This window comes from Cibotium barometz, chromosome 34 (genome assembly GCF_041138505.1).
Source record: "Cibotium barometz isolate CiBa-2024 chromosome 34, ASM4113850v1, whole genome shotgun sequence".
Lineage (NCBI taxonomy): Eukaryota > Viridiplantae > Streptophyta > Polypodiopsida > Cyatheales > Cibotiaceae > Cibotium > Cibotium barometz.
In genome coordinates, this window is record NC_141079.1 from 32,802,378 (window position 1) to 32,808,919 (window position 6,542).

A 6,542-nucleotide genomic window follows, 5' to 3' on the forward strand; every position below is an offset into this window, starting at 1 on the left:
GTCACATTGAGCGGCTCCTTCGTGCTCAATAAGATGTCGTGACTCCTCAATTATGGAGGTAATTCTTCTATCCTTATTCAAGATTTACCTTTACTTGTCTCAAGTTTTTTTCTTGTTGTTCTAAGAACCATATTTTTTAATTTATTTTGGAGATAAACCATCACAAGCTTTATAAGACACCATAGCTCTCCAATCAAACCGAACAAGTCGAATTCCTCTAGCCATAACATATCCTGGTGAGTTCTTCTCATGATTCTTTCCTTCTTGGGAGGATCATTTCCAAGCCTCTATTCTCGTCAACTTTGCTTGAAGTCCTTCACGTACAAAGGTGGTCATTCTAAGGTGCTTTTTGTATAGAAACAAGAGTCATTCTAAGGCCATTATTATCCTATTTGTTATATTCATTCCTTAAGCTTATGTACAAAAATCTCTAGGATTACTCTTAAGGACTTGTCTTCCTTAAAAGTTCGTTGAATTTATTTCATCTTGATTTTTTTTTTCAAGTTCATTTCCCTTGATATTATCTTCATAGTTCTTAAGGATTAGGCCTTTACAAATCAATCCCTACTTTTGGGTTCTTGATTTCAATTCTGGTCCTTGTTCATTCTTTTAAAAAATATTATTTGGCTACTTCTAGAGTTTACTTTTGAGATATAATACTACTCTGATTGAGGTACTCTAATATCTTGATTTAGGGATTAATTGGATGTTTCTCTCTCTAAAAACATGCTTTCCTTTGGAATGATCTAATCATATTTGATATAACTTGCTTCTCCAAAGTAAATTTAAAATTTAGGGTTTTTAACATAATCTTAACCTTAAGACTACTTGCTTAGAAGATCACTTCCCTTTCCCTCTCTAGAATCTCCTCTTCTATCTCTAGATTTCCGTCTAGAGCCTTTCTCTATCAAGAATTCTTTGTACCAATTTGAAAAAAGAATTCTAGATCTCAATCCCAAAAATTTCCAATTGAACTAAAGTATTTATCTTAAATCAATCCTCATAGGGTCAATTGTACACATCTATGTGCACAATTTGATGTGCATAATTATGTGCACATTTTGGTACACATCTCATTTTAACCCTAAATAATATTAAAAATCAAGGCAATTTAACGTGTGCTATCCTAGGTCCAACCTATTAAATTTAGATACACTAACATCAAAATATAGTGTTTTATCCCTTAGTGTAAATTTTATCCTAAGGTTATATTATTAAATTAACTTTAGGTTAATCTAGTTTCATTAATCTATGATTAGGATACTAATAGGAATCTACCCATAATTCTTTTCATCGAACAATTTTATGTGTATCCTAAGTATAATTACATTTACCAATCTATCCACAATAGATCATGCATATTCCTATTGGTTTATCGCTCGTAGGCTAAGGTGAATATCTATGACCAATTAAGTCTTTGTTTTTGAGGGCATGTGCAAAGAAATTTCTTATTCAAAAATTTATCATTCTAAATCAATTTCATAATAAGTGAAGGCCAATGACCAGCCAAATGAAGGAAAAAATTTGAGGAACAAAGGTAGTTAGAGTTACAATAAATATGGTCACAGTCTCACAAGCCAATCAATTTAAAATGTGCATTAAGATGGACATATGTAGTGTAAGTACGGATTGTTTAAAATCAGACCTCGGGTTAGTTGCTTGCACAGAGGCAATGGTGGGTTATACTAAAACATGCCTATGGCATTGGAGTAAAGAAAGAGAGAGAGAGAGAAGAGAGAAAGACATTGCATAAATAAAGAGATAGTTTTGCACGACTCAAATGATGTGACTTGGGTTGTATGTCTTCACTCAAGGATAATTCTTTTGTAGGCTTGAGAGCCTCTCTTGCATGACATCATTGATTAGGTCAATAAAGGTATTAAATCTAGATATTTAGGTGCACCACTCTAAGAGTGGGGTGACACGCACACATATATGACAATGCTTTTGTAGGCTTTAGAGCCTCTCTTGCATGATATCATTGCTTAGGTCAATAAAAGTATGATATCTAGATATTATACTTATATCATTGCTTAGGTTAATACAAGTATAATATCTACATATTTAGGTGGACCACTCTAAGAGTGGGGTGACACACACATATAAATGTTGATTTTTAGAGGCTATTCACACACACTTATCCTTTTCTACTTGGATAAGGCTTGTTCTCCAACTCTCACCCTCAAGTGCATTGTCTTAATACACACTTCATCTATGAGAACGCGGTTGTAAGTGGAGTGGTTAAAGTGGAGGAAGTCCCAGCCAGAGGTGTGGGTTCGATCCGTACTCTCTACGGTGTTGCGCGTCCATATAACCGGAGTTGGGTGTGTGAGTAGTGTATATAAACCTGTGATTCTCGCCAAATTTTTTTAAATAAAAAAAAGACATAGTTCATTCAAAGAAAACACCAAGGCCTCCGTTAGTTATCCAACTACAAGAAAAAATTAACATTAGCCCAAAAAGCCCTCCAAAAAAAGCCACATAAGTTTTTTGAATTTGTTTTCTCATAAGACCAAAACATAGCCTTCTTGTAAGAAAAAAAACTCATCTAAAAAGAAATAGCCATTTTTCCTCTTCAACTTTTACATGCTTAAAAAGAAATACCTTCACAAAAGGGGGAAAAAGCGTTAAGAAAAAGGGACCATCAATTTTCACATAAGAAAAAAAATTTAAGGAAAAAGGAAAAAGGAAATCATCATGCCAAAACCAACATGTGTGTGTGTGTGTGTGTGAGTGTGTGTGTGTGTGTGTGTGTATCTTTGTTAAGTTTACCATGCCTTCATAAGACAATGAAATAATACAATAATATTTCATTGTCTTATGAAATACAACAATATTATCAAATGAAACCTATAGTAGCTTACAAGTACGAAAATATATGACAAAGCTATTAACTTACATTCTGAGAGAGGAAATGATACATTGTAACTATTTGAAAGAGACTATACATGTGTGTTGCCATAGAAAACTTGAAGTAAAGATTCCACTAATCTTACGAAAGATGTAATCCTGAAGGGGATAAATTGTTACCTGCCACCATCTAAACATGAAAGTAAGTATTAGTACACTATTTCATAGAAGTGGGAAGGCATGTGTCATTACCCATCCCATTTATTATCAATGTCACAAGACAAACACTTTCACCAAGTAAGAAAAGCACTAAGTCAAGGTATGCAAGTTAAAAACATGACAAATTTGCAATTGGCATATCATTCCACTGCCGCAAGGAGTAAATATGCTCACTAATCTCACAAGCCAATGGATTTTAGAAGTGCATTAAGAGGGGCACATGTAGTGTAAGTACGAGTGCCAAGGAGGTTAGAGTGGAGAGCGGCTCAGTAAGTTTGGAATTAGAATTGTATGGATACAAGCCATATGAGAGAGAGCAAGTAGAATAAAGAACTTCAAGGCTTATTGACCATTACTATAGAGGCACATTTAAGGTTATCTCACATTTAAGGTTGTCTAGGGTGAGTAGGTGCAAACACAAGAGTGAATTGTCATCAAGAATTGAGCACACGACTAAGTGAATTGTCATCAAGAAATTAGTAGGAAGAAAAGGGGCCAAACCTTTAACAATCCTTATAAAAAAATTATTAAAAATATAAAAATAATGGATAAGGTAGTGAATCATAGACCTTTAACTCCAACTTCACTCCAACTTTAGAGAGAGAGAGAGAGAGAGAGAGAGAGAGAGAGAGAGAGTGAATCATAGACCTTTAACTCCAACTTCATTCCAAATTCAGAGAGAGAGAGAGAGAGAGAGAGAGAGAGAGAGAGAGAGAGAGAGAGAGAGAGAGAGATCTTAGAATTTTGATCTCAATTTGAAAGAAGAGAGAGAGATAGAGAGAGAGGAACCTTGTAAAGGAATGTTAATATCCACCTAGTATGGTTAAAGGAAAGATGAGGGAAATGACAATAAAAAGGAATGAAAATAAATGATTAGCAATGGTGACTAATTGAATTGATAGTTTTTAATAGATGAGAAAAGTGTTTTTTCATAAACCCGAGGAAATCAAAATCATACAAAGGAATAACTTAATCTTAGGTCTAAAAAGACATAGAGTAAGATATTTGGATACAAGGTTCCTAGGGATTAAGGACTTATAATGATAAGAATCTATAAACGCACACAAAATCTTCAATATTGAATATTAAAAATATTAATGTTTTTAATAAGAACCGCCATGTCAAGAGAATAACTCAATTTCATGTTGCGTACAATAGCGCAAAAAACCAAGAAGAAAGGCTGTGAGACTCCTACCCCTCTATCTATGGTAGTGAAATCACACTAAGGATAGGGAGACTCACTCGAGGCCTCATATCACCATGTCCTAATGCTTGGCTATTCTGTTAGCTCCTTGCAATCTAACTAGAACAATCCTTACGCAAGAAAGGTTGAATGATGCCTCCCTTCAGGATTCTCACAAATAAGTCACATTGAGCAGCTCGTTCGCGCTTAATAAGATGTCATGACTCCTTGATTATGGAGATAAACCATCACAAGCTTTATAAGACACCATAGCTCTTGAGTCGAACCGAACAAGTCAAATTCCTCTAGCCATAACATATCATGGTGAGGTCTTCTCATGATTCTTTGTTTCTTGGGATGATTTCCAAGCCTCTATTCTAGTCAACTTTGCTTAAAGTCCTTCATGTACAAAGATGGTCATTCTAAGGTACTTTTTGAATAGAAACAAGAGTTATTCTAAGGCCATTATTATCATATTTGTTATAGTCATTCCTTAAGCTTATGTCAAAAATCTCTAGGATTACTCTTAAGGACTTCTCTTCCTATAAAGTCTCTTGAATTTATTTCATCTTGTTTTTTTTCCAAGTTCATTTCCCTTGATATTATCTTCATAGCTCTTAAGGATTAGGCCTTTACATATCAATCCCTACTTTTTGGTTCTTGATTTTAATTTTGGTCCTTATTCAGTATTTAAAAAAATATTATTTGGCTACTTCTAGACTTTAATTTTGAGATATAATCCTACTCTTGATTAAGGTACTCTAATCTCTTTATTTAGGGATTAATTGTATGTTTCTCTCTCTAAAAACATGCTTTCCTTTGGAATGATCTAATCATATATAATATAACTTGATTCTCCAGAGTAAAATTAAAATTTAGGGTTTTGAACATAATCTTATCCTTAAGACTACTTACTTAGAAGATCACTTCTCTTTTCCTCTTTAGAATCTCCTCTTCTATCTCTAGATTTCTCCATCTAGAGCCTTTCTCTATCGAGAACTCTTTGTACTAATTTGAAAAAAGAAATCTAGATCTCAATCCTAATAATTTTGAGAAGTTAAATAATGATCATCATGGCAAGTAAGGGAAGCACTAAGTCAAGCTATGCAAGTTCAAAACATAACAATTTTGCAATTGGTATATCATTCCACTGACGCAAGGAGTAAATATGCTCACTAATCTCACAACCCAATTGATTTTAGAAGTGCATTAAAAGGGGCACATGTAGGGTAAGTATGAGTGCCAAGGAGGTTGGAGCGGCTCAACAAGTTTGGCATTAGAATTGTATGGATACAAGCCATAGGAGAGAGAGTAGGTAGAATAAAGAACTTCATTAAGAATTGAGCACATGACTGAGTGAATTATCATTAAAAAAAATTGATTCCTTTTCGTAGGAACAAAAGGGGCCAAACCTTTAACGATCCTTCTAAAAAAATTATTAAAAATATAAAACTAATGGATAAGGTAGTGAGTCACAGACCTTTAACTCCAACTTCACTCCAAATAGAGAGAGAGAGAGAGAGAGAGAGAGAGAGAGAGAGAGAGAGAGAGAGATCTTAGAATTTTGATACTAATTTGAAAGAGAGAGATCTTAGAATTTTGATACCAATTTGAAAGAGAGAGAGATAGAGAGAGAGGAACCTTGTAAAGGATTGTTTAAAAACTTGCTCAAGGAGACTTATTTGTGTCTATGGGTGTGTGTGTGTGCCCTCCTTTACTCAACACTAAGGTCATGTACATTAGGTGAGACAATTGGTCATCACCTAGTGTGATGACGTAATATCCACCTAGTATGGACATGAGGGAAATGATAATAAAAAGGTACGAAAAGAAATGATTAGCAATGAGTGACTAATTAAATTGATAGTTTTTAATAGATGAGAAAAGTGAGTTTTCATAAACCCAAGAAGTAATCAAAATCATACAAAGGAATAACTTGATACAAGTATAATATCTAGATATTTAGGTGGCTTGTACTAAAACATGGCTATGGCATTGGAGTAAAGAAAGAGAGAGAGAGAAAAGAGAAAGACATTACACAAATAAAGAGATAGTTTTGCACGACTCAAATGATGTGACTTGTGTTGTATTTCTTCACTCAAGTATAATGCTTTTGTAGGCTTTAGAGCCTCTCTTGCATGACATCATTGATTAGGTCAATAAAGGTATAATATCTAGATATTTAGGTGCACCACTCTAAGAGTGGGGTGACATGCACACATATATGACAATGCTTTTGTAGGCTTTAGAGCCTCTCTTGCATGATATCAGTGCTTAGGTCAATACAAGT

The 6,542-nt window shown here is 34.2% G+C and overlaps 1 protein-coding gene and 1 long non-coding RNA gene across 2 annotated transcripts in view; both read right to left on the minus strand.

Moving 5' to 3' along the window:
• LOC147618931 (small ribosomal subunit protein uS17y-like) overlaps positions 1-6,542 on the minus strand; it is a 178,550-nt gene that overhangs the window by 44,238 nt on the left and 127,770 nt on the right. The window lies entirely within an intron of this gene.
• Positions 2,908-6,427, minus strand: LOC147618932 (uncharacterized). Its single transcript, XR_015261999.1, has 2 exons — positions 6,291-6,427; positions 2,908-3,040 (listed from the first exon to the last, which is right to left on the minus strand). It is a non-coding gene; the product is annotated as an uncharacterized LOC147618932 (long non-coding RNA).